The sequence below is a fragment of the Rhinopithecus roxellana genome, chromosome 8 (genome assembly GCF_007565055.1).
Source record: "Rhinopithecus roxellana isolate Shanxi Qingling chromosome 8, ASM756505v1, whole genome shotgun sequence".
Taxonomy (NCBI): Eukaryota; Metazoa; Chordata; class Mammalia; order Primates; family Cercopithecidae; genus Rhinopithecus; species Rhinopithecus roxellana.
The window spans coordinates 50,518,285-50,540,778 of NC_044556.1; the positions used below are offsets into that span (position 1 = coordinate 50,518,285).

The window sequence follows — 22,494 nt, forward strand, 5'->3', positions numbered from 1 at the left end:
CCTATAGCTACTGACATTTTCAAAATGATAAAAGTTTTATTTTGTCAAATAGAACTTTGACCAACAGAACACCCTTGGCACCCGATGCATGTGTGGCGCATCTGTGATGCCTGGCAGCACACTGAGCTTTCTTACTTTGTTGGAAAATACTGTGTGTCACATCATCAAGACTCACTGATTTTCATATCATCATGCATTAGCTTCAAAGACTCTGTTTATAATCCTCAAAGGAGTTGTATCAGTCAGTTTTATCTGGGTTGTGATACAGTAATGGATAATCTCCATATCTTAATAACAAAATAGATTTGTATTTGTTGATGTTACGTGTACACCATGAATTGGCCACTGATCTACTTCATGTCTTTTGCATTCTTAATCTAGACTGAAGGAGCTGGCCCTATTTGGGATATGGTAGCATCATAGCAAGGGAAATGAGAAAGATGAAACCACATGATGGCTCTTATAGTTTCTGCTCAGCATATATCACATATGTTTGCATTCTATTGGCCAATGCAAGTCCGTGGCCAAATTCCTTCCACAGGCCCCATAGACAGGGGCAGCAAATATTTTAAACAATATGATAATCTGCTATAAGAGTCTGTTTTTGCCACCAAAGTCACCAGCTTCCTAAGAGCCAGGGCCTTGGCCTTGAATCATTGCTTTTTAAAGATGTTTTTATCAAGAAATGGGGAGCAAATAAAAAGTGAAAACGTCAAAGAAGTAAAATTGTCAGATTCTAATGGTTAATTTGATAAGGAGTAGAGTTGGGTGGCAATGCCAAGGAAAAGACAGAAATGAAAAATAATTTCTAAGATTCCAGGTCGGGTGACTGATAAATGATAGCATCAACAAGCGAGGTAGAGAAGAGAGAAGAAAAGGGGGTTTAGAAGGAGACAAAACAAGTTTCATTTTTGACGCAACGAATATAAGGTGTCTTTGGAACATCTGTGTAGAAATATACAGTGGACAGCTGGATGTATGAGTGTGGCTCCTGAGAGAGTACTAAGCTGGAAACAAAGCTCTGAGTTGCAAGACCATGTAAATAATAATAATCACTATTAGGGTTGCATTTATTGAGTATTTACTATGTGTCAGGTACTGTGCTAAGAATGTTCATACAATTTGCATATGTTTTATTATTTAATTTTCATGTAACCACATAAGCTGGGTATATATATATATATATATGTATAGGCTGCTGTATCTGTTCTGTAGATGTAGCAAATGTCTGACAACAGGGCTGCTGCCTTTGAGATCACAGGTTGCTGGTCAGACTTGCCAAGTCTTGCACTGCCTGTTACCAGAGTAAGCTCTCTGTCTTCAGGTGAGCCTTCTCAGTTGCCATGTTATTTTTTGTCCCAGCTCCAGTAGTTTATGGAGATACAAGGCTTATATCTGGGGGCAAGAAGATACTTATGTAAATGGGACTTCTCATGTCTTCTGGATAGTGGCCTGGCTATAGTCTGGAAGGCCACACTGCGTGGGCACCACTGGGACTTTCTCACAGCTCTGACTGATCAGCAAGAGTCCTTGAAATCTGTAGAGTAGCCAACTACAGCATTAGAGTGGGTAAGTATCCAGACCTGCCTCACTCTCAGAGAGCTGAACCAAATGAGCCAGTATCATGGAGAAGAGCAAAAAGCATCCCCTCGAAAGTCCTGCAAGGAGAGTCTCCTCTGATGTGAGGGCACCAGAATCCTGTAGCGTTTCTATTATTTTTGTTTAGTTGGAGGTTGCACCATCCATCAGCCTTCCCTGACCATACCCCTCAGTGAGGGTTACCAGACTTAGAAGGTGAAAATACAGGATACCCAGTTAAACTTGAACTTCAGATAACAAATACTTATTTGGTATAAGTATATGCTACATAATATTTGGGATATATTTATATCAAGACATTATTCATCATTTATTGGAAATTCAAATTTAACTGGTGTTCTGAATTTTATCTGGCATCCCTGTGGCCACCACAGCACCCATAACTTAAGACTTGGTAGGAATTCATAGGCCTCGAAATCCACTGGGGCCCTATCTCTCCCAACAAGGCAGTGGAGCACTTTGTGAGGAAGAAAAGCAGATGACTGGGCCTCTGCTAAGATTACTGGGATCCTAATACTGTCTGGTTCCCTCATTCTCCTGGGCCAGCTCAGAAGGACCATAAAATTAGATCTTCTGAGTGCCTAGAACCTTGTCTGCCTTCCATTGTTGCATTTGGATGACAAAGAGTGTGCAGAGAACACAATGCCTCTTGACCTCTGGCAGCAGCATGAGGGCTTTTACTTTCAAGGTCTCTCAAAGCACTGCTGTCCAACCACAGCCCTCAGCTATGCCTCAGTTTGGGCCTATCAGGTCTACATCCACATATCCACCACCCCTAGACAGGCGACAAAAGTAGTGCTTAAGAAACACGTGCTTTTTTGCCTCCCTGACACAACTGACTGCTCTGGCTAATATCACTGCTACATACTTTACTTTCACTAATTATTATTTCCTGCCCTCCAGAACTGCTTTTTTGCATACAACAGTTTGAAAGTCCTGCAGGACTTTCTAGGGGATGCTTTTTGCTCTTCTTGGAAAACATCCTCATATACCCTGAAACATCCACATACAACCTGACCAGCTATGCTTCATACGATATTCTAGTCCCAGCAGTTCTGAGTTACCTGAAACATCAGCACCTTCAAAACAGCACAGAAATGTGTGACATTTCTGAACCAAGTTCAGTGTGTAGCCAGTTATCTGTAATTCTGGAGTGAGAGACACCCTTGTCACTGAGATTACCTAGACATTTCAAGAGATGTCTAACACCATTTTGTCTTTTTCTGTGCAACTGCCCTAGTAATGACCTCCTAAAATAGAGAAGGAAATTTGCCTGATGTGCTGAGGTTGACACTATGTTTGGCAAGTCAAAACTCGCTGCACCTCTGCTCCAGGACAACACGAGCAAACACTGATGATGTGCCAGGCCCCGTTGAAAGGGCTTGCCTGTATTAACTAATTTAATACTCATGATGACCCTATGAGGTATATGCTATTATTATTATTGCTGTTTTGCAGATGAGGAAACGGAAACATGGAGTGATAAAGTAGCTCCTATAAAGCCATACAGGTAAAAAAGTTACTAAGAAATAAAAATGAATGCAAGCAACTCAGCTGCACAGTGTGTCCTCTGCTCCTGCATACCAGCTCTACACAGCTGCAGCCTAGCTTGGTTCAGCATCACACTGTTGAGACTGGTGCTGCCAACACTGTGGAGTGGGCAACCCTGACCCAGAGAAGCTTTATGCCACACTTCATTATCCCTGCTTGGAAAGGGGAAAGGACTGAGGTCAAGCATATTTTCAAGCCCTAGAGAGTCCAATGTATGATAGGGACTTCGGTCTGCCATAGGCTGAAAGCTCAGCTAATGCTATGCAGGGCAGCTCACCTTATCTGTGCTTGGGTGCTCCATCAGCTGTGTGCCCAGCACTCAGAATCACAGGCCAGAGAGATGCTCTATCCTGAAAGCCTGAGTACAAGGCGTAACAGAGAGACTCGCTCTGGAAGACCATGGCTTGAGTATTTCACAATTATTCTGCTCAAATGATGTATTTCAGACATTTATGCATGGTCTTAATCCTGATACAAGGCCTCTTGAGGGCAATTTGGATTGATGTTAAATGCCTCGAAGGTCTTTACAGGAGTAAGGTAGTGCTCATCCCTGCTAGCAAGGCCAGAATGCAGCCTCAGCGCAGCCACTAGCCCTCCCTGAGGTGACATGGTCTGGTACACTACCACAAAAGCACCTGGACCCAAAGCAAAGATAACTCAGGATTCCTCAAGAGCAGCAGTGACTCTTTCTGATCCACACTCACATCTGAAACTCTAGTTTTGGGATTTCTATTTGTTGTCTGCCTGCTTCCTGGATTGATTGATTGATTGATTGTTTTAGAGACAGGGTCTTGCTATGTTGCTCAGGCTGAACTCAAACTCATGGACTCAGGTGATCCTCCCACCTCAGCCTCCCAAGTCACTGGGAGGTCTGCCTACCCCTCTTGACCTCTTCTCTGACTCTGCCCTCTTCCCTCCCTGTGTTGCTCCTCCACCCACTCCAGTCATTTATACCCTGATGGGTAAAAGAGGGCTTCTACTTTCATGGTCTCTTAAAGCACTGCTGTCCAACCACAGCCCTCAGCTATGCCTCAGTTTGGGCCTATCAGGTCTACATCCATATATCCACCATCCCTAGACAGGTGACAAAAGTAGTGCTTAAGAAACATATGTGCTTTTTTGCCTCCCTGACACAACTGACTGCTCTGGCTAATATCACTGCTACACACTTTGCTTTCACGAATTATTATTTCCTGCCCTCCAAAACTGCTTTTTTGCATACAACAGTTTTTATCCTTACTGTTTTCTTTTTACACCTCTTCTTGGTATTATTATTATTATTATTTTATTTGTTTATTTTTGAGACGGAGTCTTGCACTTTGGCCCAGGCTGGAGTGCAGTGGCGCGATCTCGGCTCACTGCAAGCTCCACCTCCCGGGTTCACGCCATTCTCCTGCCTCAGCCTCCTGAGTAGCTGGGACTACAGGCGCCCGCCACCACGCCTGGCTAATTTTTTGTATTTTTAGTAGAGACGGGGTTTCACCATGCTAGCCAGGATGGTCTTGATCTCCTGACCTCGTGATTCGCCCGCCTTGGCCTCCCAAAGTGTTGGGATTACAGGCGTGAGCCACCACGCCCGGACCTCTTCTTGGTATTATTGATACTCCTGCAGTTAGACAATACCTGGGAAGGAATGCACCAACTAGAAGGAGCTTGAATGAGCCTACCATGTTATGGCTGGCAGCAGCCTTCAGAGAGGTTTGAGTATAGGATGCCATTTAATTCCCCCCAGCCCATTCATTCTACCCAGCTAATGGGAAAACAAGAGGATTGCTGATAACAATATCATCAGCAAAAATAGTTACCATTTATCAAGCATTTACTATGGGCCAAGTACTATGCTAAATGCTCTGCATATATTTTCTCACTTAATTCTCAAAAAATGCATTGAGGAGAATGCTATTTTATCTCTAGTTCACAGCCTAGAAAACTGACCTGCCAAAAAAGTCACATAATGAATAAGTGATAGAGCCAAAATGTGAACCCAAGTTAATCTAAAGCCTGGGCATTCAGCCACTCTGCTGCCATTATCATACATCATCTGACTTCCTTCATGTCCCATCTCCCAACTTCTGTTTTTTTTTTTTTTTTCTCTTTTCCTGATTCTCCAGTTACCCACCCTAGCAGTGCAGGGTAATATATATGAACTGCATGCCAAAGTGGGTGTAGACTCATAATGACACCATAATGACACCAACTGGACCATGGGAAATGGTGAAGGCAAGAGCAGTGATTTTAACTTGGCACTTTGAAACAGAGACCCTGCTGCAAGTTATGAGGGGTTTGTTTTAAGTATGTTCCTGTTTCATTCACCCATAGATCCCAAACACCTAGAACTGTGCCTAACTCATAGTAGGAGCCCAAGAAATACCAGCATGGAAACCCAGAAAACTGGGGTAGATCCGATGAAGAGCACAGGAACCTTAGTAAATCTGGGTGGTCTGAAACTGGCTTTTAGTTGAGCCAGTTGATAGGATCTTAATGACAATGGTGCACCACTTCTCATTTCTTGCGACTCTGCAGGTTTGCTTCTTGCTGTCTTATTCCAACTAACAAATTCTATTTACTTTTCATGTATTTTCTCTACCTCAGAATTGCTGCTTATTCATAAATTCTGCCTTCTTATCACATTATTCTGCTTCCTCATAGTTTTGGTTTGCTATAATCCTCCATGGCCCTGTTCCATTGTATGCCATCTTTTCAGCTTCAACTCCCATGGCTAACTGCTTCTTTCTATCCATGTTTCCCTATTCAAATCCCAGAAGCAGAGAATCTGATTGATGAAACTTATCTTTTCCATTCAAGCCCTGGTTTTTGGAAAGGCAGCCCGTAATGTCAAGAACCAATCACTGGTCCAATCAGGAGCCATCCCTGGGTAAAGAACAACCTACCTCTGCTTCTCAAAGCAGGGGGCTGTGGGTGGGGCACTTTCATCTCAAAGAGGAAGTTGGGTGTGGCAGGCACTGTGTTGACATATCCAGTACAGGAGTGCCCTGGGAGCCCATCTCTCATTTCTGAAAGAGATAACATTGTAGGTCTGTACATTTCATCACATATTCCCAGGAAAGCCCAGCCAAGTGCAGCTGGTAAGTTGCTGAATTTGGAATTCCTCTTGGCCTTCCAAGTCTTTGCACTCTTTCTTCTGGGACTACTTTGGTTTTTCGGTTTATTACGTGTTTGGAGCTGGCTTGTTTCTGGACTCTCTCTTCTGCTCAGGTGAACAGACTTCTAACTGGAATGCCTGGCTCTTGGACAAGGTGAGTGTTTGGATCCAACTTTGGTTCTGCACCATTCTTCCAACTTGGATGACATTGCCTCACCTCTTGTATCCTTGTCCTCTCCCTTCTACTCAATCCACTCTATTCTGGGTTATCATTTACCTGAGGGTACCTTCCCTTCCCGGACCCACTAGCATACTCCTGAGGGAAGAACATGCAGAAGCAGCTGGTGGCTTCAGTGAGAGCAATTTTTAGAGGAATGATCGGGGCAGAAGCTAGATAGAAGCAAGTTGAGGAAGTGGAAATAGTGAGTGCAAGACACTTTTCTGAGAAGTTTAGATAAAAAGGAGGGGAAGAAAACAGCTATGTGTCAAGAGTTTGGTGTGTGTGTGTGTGTATGTGTGTGTGTTTTGAAAGAATTTGCTTCTTATTATATAACACATGATTTTGTGAAACATTTTGAAAAAACAAAAATTGTAAACAATATGTTTACAGTTGCCCATTAAACTACTACCTAAATAATTACAATAGTTACCACTTTTTGAATACCTACTAAACAGAAGAATTATGCCAGGAACTTCATGAATTATTTTTCTATTTCTTGTGCAATACAATGTCCCAGCTGGGTCAGAATTCAGACAGATATGGTTGTGATGCAGAATAAGACAATGTCTCATCCCTTTAAGCAATGATTGGCATCCATTGATTTATAAGGGGGCTGAGAAGTTTGCTGGGGGCAAAATGGAAATATTTGCCTCAGTAGGGTTTTCAGCATTCATGGGCATGTCTGGAGAGAGTTCCAGAGGTAGGCAGTGCTGGCAGGAATGGTGGGGCCCCTGGAGAGAGCACAGTTGGTTGAGGAAGGAGTTTGTAATGGTAAGACTGGGCTTTAGACCTGGAAGGTCATGGTAAGTCTGGCTGTCACAGGGAAGGGCCTAACCCAGCTTCCTTGCATGTGTCTTCTCAGAAGAAAACAAAGAAGGGCCTCTGAGTCATGGAAAGAGCCATGAAACTCTTTGATGCTCTAGGTCCTATCACCCAGTAACTGGTAACTCAGTGTAATATTAAGGAAGACAGCTTTTCTTTACCCACTTTGAAAGAGGATGCTGACAGACATCACAGGGGCTATTACAGCCCTCAATTTCCCATAAAACCAGCACCACAGTGCCAGCTGTGATTGCAGAGAAAGGTTTTTATCCAAGTTGCATTAAGGAAATAGTAGTTGATTTCAGTTAATTCAGTAATAACACTTTATCTTGAGCATTAATGCTGAAAAAGTCAATTCCCTTACTTCCTGTTTTTCAAAAGCATTATTGGCTAGGGTAGCTGTGCAGGGCTCTACACTGACACAGTTTGTGGACTTCTAGCCCACAGTGGCGCTGTCAGTGCCTGGCTAAGCTAACTATAACAATACACATGATGACAGCACTGGCTTAAGAACACAGGTAAGATCTGTCCACTAATGACACCCAAATGTCTTTGTACAAAAACACCTACTCAGTGAGGCCCCCCTGACCACCCTATAAAAAACTGAACAACCCCTGTGCCTCCTCACCCTCTGCCTACCTCAACTTTCTTTCCATGGCACTTATCATCATCTCGTGTTTTGTAATTTTGGTTTCTGTTTCTTCTTTTTTAATCATCGTTTTTCCTATCCCAGAACGCAAATGCCAAGAAAGCAGTGTCCAGGCCTATCTGTTTATTGTTGTGTCCCCAGAGCCCACATCACTGACTCACACAGAGTGCTCAGTATTTATTGAGTTAATCCATTTCATGAGTTTCTCATAAATATTTGGGAAAGGATGAGAACTGTTAAGATTTTTAATTAACATGATCACATTTGGATTTATAGCCCAGGAGAACCAAGGATATTTGCTTACATTTATACCACCTTTAAAAGGTCCATACTCTAATATGACCATTTTACAGATGAGGAAACCGAGGATTAGAGTGAAAGCAACCTGCCTCAGCTCCCATAGATAATAAGGACTAGAGCCAATATAAACCGGTGTAGTAAGTAAGAAGACCAAGTAGGCGGCATTGCTATAGGTAAAGCAAGATCTAAGGAAAGCCTTAGCTGATATGGCAGAAATAGGAACAGAGAGAAAGGGACAGAAAAGGCTGATTAGAAATATGGAAGGCAGAATTCAATATACTATTAGAAGCAGCCCATGAAAACAAAATGAAAGAAGGATTTTTTTCTAAGAGGAGGGTGGCTTCAATTTCTTTCAGAAAAGATTGGCTAACTGAAAACTAAGAAAGAAACAGACCAAGTCCTTGTAGCTTCTAGCACATCTATGATAAAATTTTGTTAATTGGATTTCATACTTGGATTATAACTGCACAATACATGAGAGTAAAATGCCTTATGACAAAAAGAGTAAAAATTGAGTCATAATATGGTGACGATACTATTCAGGCAATAGTATTCAAAGAACGGACCAGGGAGCAGTGCACAGCTTTGGGAAGCAGAGATTGTCAACATTAGGACTCAGAGTTGTTAGTGATGAGGTTCCTAGGCAACATAAGAGACCCTTGAAAAAGACCTTGGCTTAGGGAAAAAGAATTATAGGGGCCAAGCGTGGTGGCTCATGCCTGTAATCCCAGCACTTTAGGAGGCCGAGGTGGGTGAATCACCTAAGGTCGGGAGTTCAAGACCAGCCTGACCAATATGATGAAACCCCGTCTCTACTAAAAAATACAAAAATTAGCTGGGTGTGGTGGTGTGTGCCTGTAGTCCCAGCTACTCGGGAGGCTGAGCCAGGAGAATCACTTGAACCTGGGAGGTAGAGGTTGCAGTGAGCTGAGATTGGATGCCACTGCACTCCAGCCTGGGGCGACAGAGTGAGACTCCACCTCAAAAAAAAAAAAAAAAAAAAAAAGAATTATAGGACCTAAGTAAGAAGGTCTGGCTCCCTTGGCATTTCTCACCCCCTGGCCCATTAACTGGTGTTGCAGTCTCCAGGGTAGTACTCTGAGGGGTTTTAGAGGGAGAACCAGGGCAGAAGACTATCCAGATCAGAAGGGCCAGGTAGGATGGTCAGCCACACATGTGAGGGACAGATAGGGAAACAGAAGATTAATGCATATGGGAAGACTCAGGAGGCTAAATCTATCCCAGGTCACTCTGGATACTGGCTATGTTGAGGCAGGCGGTGGGGGGTCAACCTGGTGACGGCATATTTGTTAATTCAATCAATATTTACTGAATGCTTTTTATATTCTAGGCACTGTGCCAGACATTGGGCTAGGTGCTGGGAACTGAAATAATAAACTATTTCCTGATTTCTCTTCTCTCTTCTGGAGAAAGAATTGGATTGGAACAAAGTATGGTTCTCACTGGCACAGGGATTGGGCAAGGCCATCTGCAAGAGGCAGACATCAGCTTAGGCAATGGGGTCAGGTTGGGGACAGCAGGCCCTAGCTGATACAATACTTATAATTTACCTGAAATCTGTGTTTATTTTCTATTTTGAACCTGGTGTTGTTTATATTTGATAAGCAAATTAATTATTTTATGTTTTAAGTAAGTCCTGGATACGCAGTTAGGACATTTTGCAGGGGAGGGCTTTTGATTTTTAATCCTAAAAGCATTAGTGTATCTGTATTGCTGGGCTTGACAATCACCTAAAATAAGTGGATTTCAAATCACTCCATAGGAGTGGCTGCAAATAGGGGAAACGACATGATCTGTTACTACTTTGGATTACTACTTTATACTGGCAAACCATAAATCACAGTGGGGAAGCCACAGTGGAGTATAAGGATCTTAAATCATGGCAAGAGTGATTTAAGGTCAGTCAGTGCAGCAGCTAATCTGGAGAGATAATCCCACCCATAACCCTTTAAGACATGACACTTGGTAAACTACCTAACTCATAAGGGTGTCCTGGCAATGAACCTCCACACCTCCTGGTTGGGGTGTGTGCTCCATCTCACCCAGCTTAAGCAGGCCTGAAAGACTACCCTGTTCTCTCAGGCAAGAGTATGCCTCTTCATTACTAGGAGGGTATTAAAGACAAAGCTGGTCTAATCAGTAACCCCAGGCCCTTGTCTTACTGAGAAGAATAAAAATGAACATGCAATTATTTGCCGTTGTGGAATGTGTTTTCCCTAGTGACAATGCTGTATATAATACTAAGATTTCTACAACCTATTTAATCTAGAATATATACATACATGCACATGCAAACACACACACACACACACACATACACACACACACATATATATAGTTATATATAGTATATAACTATATAGTTATGTATAGTTGCCTCTTGTGTGGTATCCAGTCAAGTGTCTTTACTACAACTGGAAGTCAAAATTATATTAATTGAAAAAAATGTTACACCAGTAGAAAAGGTGGAGGGGGGAACAGGAGAATGAAAAAGAGGAGGAGCAAAAATGAAAATTCACTTCTAAACAAATGTAATTTTGGCTATATGGTAACAGGTATAGGTTCTGGCTGAAAATATTTCAATGTCTGCTTTAATGTAAATTATAAGTATTCCAGAAGACAGATAATTTTATTTTATTTTTTTGAGGGGGGTCTCATTCTGGCCCCCAGGCTGGAGTGCAGTGGTGCAATCTCAGCTTACTGCAATCTCTGCCTCCTGGGTTCAAGCAATTCTCCTGTCTCAGCCTCCCGAGTAGCTGGGACTACAGGCGCCCGCCACCATGCCCAGCTAATTTTTGTATTTTTACTAGAGATGGGGTTTCACCATATTGGTCAGGCTGGTCTCGAACTCCTGACCTAAGGTGATCCACCTGCCTCAGCCTTCCAAAGTGTTGGGATTATAGGCGTGAGCCACCGTGCCTGGCTGACAAGATAATTTTAAGAACCACTTTAAAAAGTTTCCGGAACTGTAGTCTGTATTATTTCAGTCTCAGTCCCATACCCCATGAAAAATTTAGGGCATTTCATTGCTACAAAGAATTTTAAAGCAGAATCAATCCATGTAATTCAATCTTAACATTTATTAAGTGCTTACTGTATGCCAGGTACTTTTACTTTTCTAATCATTGTACAGGTATTAATTCATTCAAATCTTATAAAACTCTATGAATTATTGTTTCCATTTTACAGATGAGGAAATTGAGGCACATATATTGCCCAAGATCTCACAGCTAGTGAATGACAGTAAGATTCACACTCAGACCATCTGATTCCGGAGGCCTCACTTGTCATTCATGTTAATCTTTCTTAACATGTTTCATGCTAACTATACAGACTTAGTTATCTCCATATGCATCTTCCAAGTAAATGGTTTATCATGAGAACATTTAGACCTGCTTACATGTTTGGCACTCATTTATTGAATGATTACCTACTACACACTGAAATTTGTTAAGTTTGTTTCTAAAAGTGACAAGCTTAGTTTTAAAAACAATTCATCTTCTTCTGCTCTCTTTTTCACAAGAGGTAGTTGTTTGGATAGTAACCTTTTGAGAACCAAAATAAGTGAAGTAGAGCTACTTTTGTGAGAATAAATGGTGGAGGGCCATTCACTCAAGAACTTGTTTTTAACAGGTATCAGTTGTCAGTATGCAAAAGCAACAAGGTATACCAATGTAATTAATGTTCAATAAAAGCATAAAACTTATTTATATACATTAAAATCTTCCTATGTAACAAAAGGCATGTTTTATTTTTATCTGCCACTTTTCTTAAGTCAGTACACAATTCCCAGGCTTGATATGAGGTTAGCTTTTCACAATTGATACTTCCGCGGGGGAGGTGGGGTGGGGGGGGGGTGGGGGGGGTGGGGGTGGGGGGGGGGCGGGGGAGGGGAACGGGCAAAATAAGTGAATGGGAAAGCACTCAGACTTATTATTTATTAATTTGTGATATTTTAGCCTTTCAGTGACTTTTTTCATGCTATTTTCTCCAACTTTTGTGGGATGGGGAAAAATTGGAGTGACAACATTTCTCTTTTCCATTATTATTTCTTGCATGATATTTACAAACAATTTTTTTGGCATCATCTCACTTTGAAGATAAAGAAAGCAACAGTAAATATCAGCCTGCATATTGGGAATTCTCCTAGAGAATATTATTTAGACTTGATGAAACAAAAAAGGAGCTAAAATTATGCTTTGTGTAAATCTCAGATAGTGTGTTTGGCTTAAAATTTGCTATCCCAGCACTTTGGGAGGCCAAGGTGGGCAGATCACGAGGTCAGGAGATCGAGCCCATCCTGGCCAACCCGGTGAAACCCCGTCTCTACGAAATATACAAAAAAAAATGAGCCGGGCGTGGTGGCGGGCGCCTGTAGTACCAGCTACTTGGGAGGTTGAGGCAGGAGAATCACTTGAACCCAGGAGGCGGAGGTTGCAGTGAGCCCAGATCCGGGCACCGCACTCCAGTCTGGCGACAGAGCAAGACTCTGTCTCAAACAACAACAACAACAACAACAAAACGACAACTTTCTATTGTGTTAAAGTTAACTAGCGAGGACACTCTTGATTCCTAAGAAATATTAATCTTGGCCGGGCGCGGTGGCTCAAGCCTGTAATCCCAGCACTTTGGGAGGCCGAGACGGGCGGATCACGAGGTCAGGAGATTGAGACCATCCTGGCTAACATGGTGAAACCCCGTCTCTACTAAAAAATACAAAAAACTAGCCGGGCGAGGTGGCGGGCGCCTGTAGTCCCAGCTACTCGGGAGGCTGAGGCAGGAGAATGGCGTGAACCCGGGAGGCGGAGCTTGCAGTGAGCTGAGATCGCGCCACCGCACTCCAGCCTGGGCGACAGAGCAAGACTCCGTCTCAAAAAAAAAAAAAAAAAAGAAATATTAATCTTATATCCCCAAATGTATTTCATGTGTAGTTCAACACATGAAAATTAGATGCTCTGAATACGTTTTGTGGTTAATGAGTCTATTAGAATACATGCTTTTTGTATAGCAGCCTCGGAGAGCTAGCCCAGCCAGGCCTAGTTGCTGCTGTTTCTCAAGCACAGGAGGCTGAGAGTGGAGAAAAGTGCTCTGTAAGAAGGCTGAGACCCTCACTGGAGGTGGAACTACTACCCTACACGTCTTGTTTGTTTAGATGATATGCTGAGAACCAAATCTACCCTGTCAGCTTACTCTTCAAGAACAAGCCAAGCAACTGAAAACTGAGTCCACGCTCAGCTAAGTCAAAGCCCAGGGGATTACTGGCATCATCACCCACCCCACCTGGAGCATGACAATGTCTGTGAGAGAATAAGAGGTGGGTGGTGTCACCACTATCTTTCTCTTTCTGTTCTCCAAATTATAATAATAAACAGTCTCTTTTCCTCCTCTACACATTTTAGAGGAGGTTGAATTCAGTTGAAATATCTTGAAATTACTGTGGCTGGTTTACAAGCCACTCTGGAAAGTTATGCCCTGGCATAAATTTAGCAGCTATGTTTTACTGTAAAAAGAAACCCAGGGACATAGCTTATTAAGAAAATGTGGTCAAAGTGAGAATTTTCTTTGGTTTTGTGAATAAATATAGATATTATATTACAAAATTAGATTTATGTCATTGAGCTTGATACTAGACAGTAAATAGTATTTCTTAGGAAAACGTTAACACATCATTAAATTTTCAAAGTTGAACACAAAATCTCTAACAAATTAAATTTAAATATTTCCATTTCAATATCAATGCAGACAGTTCATGGTAATGAAGTACATTGAGAAAACTTGCTCTTTAAGAAAACAAACTTCTGGGTAAAAGATAGTAATATTATATCAGCAAAAAGAGATTTTCATCAAGAAAGTTGAGGGCTATACATCATCAAGATAAAGATCAAATAGCACGGAGGCTAAAATAAACCTGTGTTTTTTTGTGGAGGTGGTCAATAGAAATTGGCTCTGTTGCTGGAGATTTTGAATTTTAAATTCTGGTGAGCGGGCCAGTAATATGCTGATGAAGCAGGAATGTCACAGCATATTTTACTAAGTCGAAGATAGGCAAAAGTTATGAAAGGGACATGGAGAACCTGGTAGAGCTCTGTGTACTGTGCTGAATTAATAAATAGAGAACTAACTTAAGGTGGACAAAACTGCTGGGTGTCTCTCAGGCTTCTAATGTTTTCAAAATGTATTTGAAAACTTAAAGGCTTATAATAATAATAAGATTAGTCCAAGTTCTGTTTACTTCCTTTAAAAGGGAGTCAACATTTGAGGAGACAATTCTGTACTCCCACAACAGGAGAAATGCATCCTTTTACTATGTGAATAATTGAACCAGAGTCATTGCCCACTCTTCAGGAAATGGCTCATGTCACCTTTTGGCCGACCTGTGCTTCACAGTGCACTTACCTCTTGACATCCACCTCTGTAAACTTTTATTTGTATTACCAAATATTGACTGCAAACAAAAAAAAAAAAAGAAAGAAAGAAAGAAAAAGGAACCTCCCTTATACAATTACAGAACGTTAGAGCAAAAGAGAACTGAAAGATGATCTTGTGTAGGCCACCATTTTATAGATGAAGAAACAAAAGCACAGAGTGACTTGCTAATGAAGCTGGCCCAGCCTGGCCTAGAGCTACATTCCCCTGTGTTCCAGCACCAACATCATGGATCCTCTCTCTCTCCCTCTCTTTTGAGACAGAGTCTCACTCTGTTGCCCAGGCTGGAGTATAGTGGCGCAATCTTGGCTCACTGCAGTCTCTGCCTCCTGGGTTCAAGCGATTCTCCCGCCTCAGCTTCCTCAGTAGCTGGGACTACAAGAATACTGCTACCACGGCCAGCTAATTTTTTTGTATTTTTAGTAGAGACGAGATTTCATCATGTTGGTCAGGCTGAAGATCCTCTCTTATTGTTTGATGAGAAAATGTATTAGGCACTGGGAGGATAGAAATTAGGGAGCCACAATACTTGACATCAAGTAGCTCACAATCCAGTAAGTACACATGTAGACCACCCTCCAATATTTTATTGTACTCTGTACACTGTTGCTAGAATGATCTTTCTGAAAATGCAAATTGTAATGTATCTATCCTTGTGTAAAACCCTGCAGTGGCTCCTTGCTGCCTGTAAGGTAAAGCTTTCCCCTTGTTCTCCAGCCTCCTGTCTAATTGGGTCTATGCTGATGCTCAGGATCTAGCCATAGAGAACCAATTGCTTTTCCCTAAATATAGCAGGCTCTTTCATCCTGCCAGGTCTTTGCTATGCTGTTCTCTGCCTGGAATGACCTCCTCTCATCACCCTCCAGGAGGGTTATCTCTCTTGTAATAGATTTCCTTAGGTTTCTCTCCTTCCACCTCCAACCCCACAGGGAGAATTAACCACTCCTTCCTTCATTTATTTGTCCTGCCCATATTTCTCCTACAGCACCTATAGTGCTTTGTAACTATTTTATTTTATTTTATTTTATTTTATGACATCTTGCTCTGTCGCCCAGGCTGGAGTGCAGTGGTGTGATCTTGGCTCACTGCAAGCTCCGCTTCCCGGATTCATGCCATTCTCCTGCCTCAGCCTCCCAAGTAGCTGGGACTACAGGCGTCCACCACCACGCCTGGCTAATTTTTTGTATTTTTAGTAGAGATGGGTTTTCACCGTGTTATCCAGGATGGTCTCGATCTCCAACCTTGTGATCCACTCACCTCGGCCTCCCAAAGTGCTGGGATTACAGGCATGAGCCACCATGCCCAGCCGATTGTTTTAAAATACATAAATGTACTTGCCATTTACACTTATGTCTTTCTCTACTAATTGAAGAGAAGCTCCTTAAGAGCCATCTTTGTAAGGGCCATCTTTATCTTTGTACCCTTAGAATCTAGCTCAGTGCCTGGCTCAGAAGAACTCCTTTGAATGAACCATCCATAGAGGCCCTTACATCATGCTATGGGAATGCAACAGAAGGAGCAGTGAACTGTGCTTGGAAGAGTTGCCTTGGAAGCTGAAGCATGTATACCAAATAGAGGAACATCAGGGAGGGGCAGGGGTTGGTTCATAGCTGGTCACCAGAATAGAATGCTCAAAGGTACAGGGGCCTGAGAAGTGGTAGAAAGGTTGGCAGGTTTGGGAAATTTGAGGATACCTGAGAGGAAGGACTGTGGGATGTGGTGGTTTGCTGTTGTTGTTATTGTTAAACTAGAAGAAGAGGCTACGAGCTAGTCAGGGGCTGTGTGTGAAAAGGCCTGGCAATTCATGCTGAGAAAGGAGTTTTGATTGTATTACAAAGAGCTAGAGAAAGAAGAGTTTTGAAGGTCAGTATTCAAGAGTAAGGATGATTGGATGTGCCTGTCAGAGAGAAAGGACAATGCAGTGACAAGGAGAGGTAGCTCCAGGGAGGAGTGGGACTGCAACTCAGAGTCTGGGTGAGGCATTGCTGGTCCGAGGGTTCAGAGAACTGAGAATGGTCCAGGTGAAAACTGATGAGGGCCTGAGGCAAGGCAGTGGAGATGGAGAAAATGAGAATGACTGGAGAAATAAACACAGCAGTGGTGGAATGGTGAGTCACAACCAGTTGAAGGTGGGGGAATGAAGGGAAATGAGGAGTCAAAAATGATCCCAAGTGTTTATCTTGAATGTTTAAGCAGATGGCGTTGTCCTGATATGGAATGCAGAAAAATAACATCGAGTTGAATTTGTGATGCTTATGAGATACTTAAATGAAAATGTTGAGAAAGCAGTTGAAATTATGGGTCTCACACTCAGGAGAGTTGAGGGCATGAGTCTCGCTAGGTAATAACTGATTCCATAGGAGAGGATGAGAGCATCTGAGAGCATGTGAGGGCGAGAAAAGAAGGTCTAGGATGAGGCCCTTGGTTAAGGAGGAGAGAGAGGAGAATGAGACAACAAAGAAATCCAATGTGGAGTCATGAGAGCCATAGAAAAAGAGTTTATTCACACGGAAGAAAGAGTTTGTAGTGTTAAAAATCAAAGAAAGGATATGGATTGAAAAAAAGGTTCTGAAAGAACTGTAATATAAGGCTGCAGACATAGTCATTGGGGGCTGGAGGCAGTCCAACATAAGCCAGCGCCAGAGTTGAGCCAGTGATTCAGAGACAAAAGGCTCCTTCTCTTTTTTAGTCCCAGCCAGTTCATAAGCCTGAGGTTGAATTGCAACTATGATTATGCTAAATAACTTCACCTAATTAGGGCTGGTAAGATTGAAGTGGTTGGAATACCTCTGGCAAGAACTTGATAAAAATTTGAGTCTTTCATATTAATTTTAATCTTCGTTTGCATGAAATGGGATGGGTTAAGGAGAAGTAAAAGAAAAACATGAAAAGGAAGGCACAATAAGAAGTATTCACTCTTTAAAGAAAAATGATGTACCAAAGAGTAGTCCCAGAGCTCTTCCTTCTCCTGTCTTCACATAGTCTAAGGTCTATCTACAGGAAAAACATAAGCTAGCATGACCAATATAGGTTTCAATGGGCGAGCAAAAAAACAAAAAAGCCCTTCATGGCAAAAAAGGAAAAAGCAATTGCAATAAAAGCAAAAATTGACAAATAGGATCTAATTAAACTAATGAGCTTCTGCACAGCAAATGAAACTATCATCAGAGTGAACAGACAATTTACAGAATGAAAGAAAATTTTTCTTTCTATTCATCTGACAAAGGTCTAATATTCAGAGTTTACAAGGAACTTAAACAAATTTACAAGAAAAAACTACCCCATTAAAAGATGGGCAAAGGACGTGAACAGACACTTCTCAAAAGAAGTAAAACATGTGACCAAAAACATATGATAAAAAGGTCAACATCACTGATCATTAGAGAAATGCAAATCAAAACCACAATGAGATACCATCTCATGCCAGTCAGTGTGGCTATTACTAAAAAGTCAAAAAACAACAGATGCTGGCGAGGTTGTGGAGAAAAAGGAATGCTTTTACGCTGTTGGTGGGAGTGTAAATTAATTCAACCATTGTAGAAGACAGTGTGGCAATTCCTCAAAGAGCTAGAGGCAGAAATAACATTTGACCCAGTAATCCAACTGTTGAGTATATACCCAAAGGAATAGAAATCATTATATTATAAAGATACATGCATGTTTATGTTCATTGCAGCACTATTCACAATAGCAAAGACACGGAATCAACTTAAATTTCCATCAATGACAGACTGGATAAAGAAAATGTACATATACACCATGGAATACTACGTAGCCATAAAAAGGAATAAGATCACGTCTTTTGCAGGGACATGGATGGAGCTGGAGGCCATTATTCTCAGCAAACTAACACAGGGACAGAGAACCAAACACTGCATGTTCTCACTTATAAGGGGGAGATGAATGATGAGAACACATGGACACATGGAGGGGAACAACACATGATGGGGTCAGTCAGAGGGGGGTGTGAGGGGAGGGAGAGTGTCAGGAAGAATAACTAATGGATACTGGGCTTAATATGCAGGTGATGGGATGAATCACCATGGCACACATTTACCTATGTAACAAACCTCCACATCCTGCACATATGCCCCTGAACTTAAAAGTTGAAGAAAAAAAAAAAGTAAAAAAAATTAGGCACTTATAAAAAATGTGTTCCAAATCCCTCAAAACTCTTTTAGTAAGGGACTTACTAAGTATGGAGATTTCAAATGTGGTATGTGGATGGTGCTAAAATTGAGAGTAAGCATTTAGAAATTTTTAGAGCAAATTGAGAATGCTGTTACATACAAGCACACTGTCAGTGGACTCATGTCAATGAGCAGGGTATGGACTGGTTTGGGTGTTGTGGAATTCTCATAGTGAGTCACAGGTGGCATGACCTGTGCACTAGTCATATGCAGGAAGACACTTAGACCACAAGCTTGGAAATTAAAAAAAAAATTAACCACACAGATAGTTTGAAAAGCACTGCTTTAGATCACAACCCGTTTGTAAGTTAAGAGTCCCTACAGCTTGTTTGGTGCAAGGAAGTTGACAGCTTGAGCACACACCAAAAAATTCAGATATAAAGTGAGAGGAAATTTGAAGCCATTGTAGAAGATATGAATTGGAGATGGAACTACCCAAAATTATCTTCTGTAAGGATCTTCTAGATTAAATGCAAACTAGCTCATTTTTAAAATTGTTTCATTCATTATGATATGAACAGAGTCTATAACAGAACCTAGAACATATAGGGACTAAATAAATATTTTATGAATATTGAATTAGTTGTTCTAATGACATGGTGGAGAATAGCTTGAGAAGGGGAAAGGCTAGAATCAGAAAAAGTGGCTAGGAAGACTTTAAAGACTGTCTAGACATAGTTTGATGGGTGGATTAGCCTAGTGGATACAGAAATTCAGAACATATGAATCTGAGAAATATTGGGAGGAACTTCCAGTTTTTCCCATATCAGCAAGCATATGGCCATTCACCAAAGTCCCAATCAGGAATGTGGGGTCATCCTTGACTCTTCCCTTTCTCCTTGCTCCTCATAGTTGGTCACTTTCTGAATCCTAAATATCACTACCCTGCCTTCTCCTACTACTCACACTGCTTTAGTTCAAGCCCCACCACGTCCTTCCAGAAATTTGTAACAGCTTCCTTAAACAGTCTCCCTGCCCTGGGCTCTTCCCCATTAAGCTTTTCTTCCAAAATTGAAAATTCAGTGTTTTTCCTTTTTTGTGTGAAACCATGAAATGGCTCCTGATTTACCTTCTAAGCTTCAGCAATACCTAAGCTTCATGGTAGGGCTGCTCCTTTCCAGGCCCTGTGGCACTTGCCTTGCATGCCAGTGTATTCTTCCGCTCCTTCCTTGGTGGTTCTTAAACCTGAGCAACACTAAACTACTTGCAACCCCTGCCCCGAGGGTTTGCCATGTTATTTCATGCCTCTGTGCCTTTGCTTATGCTATTCCTTCTGCCTGGAATGCTCTCACCCCCAACACCCTGGTTGCTTTTCCATCTGTATTCATTTCCTGTTGCTGCTGTAACAAACTATCATAAACCTACTCTTTTTGAGGTCAGAAGTCTGAAATGAGGCTATTTCATGAGGCTAAAATTAAGGCATTGGCAGACCTGCATACCTCCTGGAGCTGGAGGAGAGACTCTGTTCTTTGTCTCTTCCAGCTTCTAGCCACAGTTTTTGGGTTTTCTTGTTTGTTTCTTTTTGGTTTTGGCTGTTGGCCCCTCATTGTCACATCTCTTTCTCTGACACTCCCGCCTCCTTTTTCTATAAAGACCCCTGTGATTACATCAGGCTCATCTGAATAATCTAATCTTCCCATCTTCCTTAAACTTAGTCATATCTACAAAGTCCTCATTGACATGTAAGGTAACATTTACAAGTCTGGGATGTGGATATCTTTGGGAAGCCATTATTCTGCTTACCACACCATCCAACCCCAATTAATCTCTTAAAGCTTTGCTATCACTTTTTCTCTGAAACATGTTCTGCTCAGAGCTAATCACTCTCTATTTTGTGTCATATACATACTACCTTCACTGCATGGGTCGGCTTGTATTGCACATAATAACTTTTAAAACACATCTACCTCTCTATTATATTTTGATTTCTTGAGGGGACAGCTTATTTATCTTTGTATTACCAGCAGTAAGCATGTTACATGGTATATAGTAAGTACTATGAGCTAAATTTACCGTTTAAAAATGAATGTTAGGCAGTGCAATGATCCATTAGACATGTAGGTTTAAATGGTGACTACAGCTGCGGTACATTCCTAACTTTCCAGGGTCATTGCCTACCACTCCCCCTGTCCCTCTTGCCTACTTCCCCTCCAGTCACATGGCCTTTCTAACCTTCCTTGGTCATGCTGTTCCTGTCCTATCCTCATCTCTCTGACTGTAATGCCCTTCTTCCAACTTTTCTTTTCATAAATCTCTAATTCATTCTCAGAGCACAAATTAAAACTTTCTCCTTCTGCAATGCCTTTTATTTTTCTCAAGACAGAATTAATCACTTCCTCTTTTGAGTTGCTACAGATTTTGTACAAATCTGTATTACATATTTCACCTTGTGTTTTGCTTGGTTATATATATATATATCTGTTCCATCATAAGAATGTGCAAAAGCCATATCTTGTTTATATCAGTGCTAGGCATATAGCAAGCACTCAACTATGTTTATGACCTTAAAGCGAACATATAAACAGATGAGAATGGAGGGGCAACAGAAAGGAACCGAAAGATTAAAAGAGTGCCTTTGATAAAAGATAAAGAGGAAGGAAGAGACTGAGAAGACCCTCAAAGACAGCATTCAGAAGACTCTAGAGGCAGAGTGTGATGAAGGCTGCAGTTAGAGTGGCTGACCTCTAATTAAAGAGGAGAAAGTGAGAGGCAGCACCACATGCAATGAGCTGCAGGCCTGAGAAAGAGAAAGGCTGTTGGATGTGACCATGAAGAGATCCTAATGGTTTTAGGAAGCATAATGAGAATGTCCAGTCAGGACCCTGGGTCTGCTCCTGTTTTAGGTTAGGAGAGATTAGGTTAGGTTAGGATCTCCAGAGGATAAATGACTTGAGGAAAAGGAATATCACACCTTATGTCCGATCAACCTGCTTGAATGCCTGAGGCCATGAATACCTCAGCACAGCTCCAAGTCAGTTTGGAAGACTTGGTTCTTTCATCTGATACCACGACTTCAAAGTACTAAGAGATGTAGATGGTTCTCAGGGAATACAGGAGCCAACATAATGTGTTCCCCTATAATAATCAGAGATTTTCATCAATAGGGCATAGTCGACTGGGTAGTCTAGGCTCCTGAGGAACAAAGGCAAAATGTCTAAATCTGGCTTCAGACCTGAGAATAATTTCTCTTTCATGGAACTTTTCTGGACGATGAGATTTCTCTATATAAGGCATTCTCTGACCCAGTAGACAAATATTTCTCACATCTCTTCCTGCCTTGAACCTTGCCCTCCTATCTTTCATCAACACTTCTGTCAGCTGTATTCTTCAACCTGTGCCTTGTTTGGCTAACCTGTATGGCCAACTGTCTGTCTTTACCTTTACTAAGCCTGATCTAGACAAACTTCTATGCCTGACATCTGCATCGATTTTTGCCCAAATCGATTTTGTCTAGCATCTATTTCTGTTTTCTACTTCTGCTGTGTCCTGAATCAGTCTGCTGTGGTCCGATAGGTTGCACATTCTCAATGGGAGTGAGAATTGTTCTTGGGGGATAAAACACAACTTAATTTTTTAAATGCACTAAGTGCAGATATACATACAATGCATAAAC

General features: G+C 41.7%; 1 protein-coding gene across 3 annotated transcripts in view; it reads left to right on the forward strand.

The window, feature by feature from the left end:
• Positions 1–6,156: 6,156 nt before the first annotated feature.
• NOTCH2 (notch receptor 2) overlaps positions 6,157–22,494 on the forward strand; it is a 192,729-nt gene continuing 176,391 nt past the window's right edge. The window contains exons 1-2 of one of the 3 annotated variants that reach the window (XM_030934979.1): positions 6,157–6,236; positions 13,418–13,579. The gene's annotated coding sequence lies outside the window, so the exon portion shown is untranslated. Of the gene's footprint in view, positions 6,408–13,417; positions 13,580–22,494 lie in introns of all 3 variants that reach the window. The other 2 variants (XM_030934978.1, XM_030934977.1) reach the window with 2 other exon arrangements.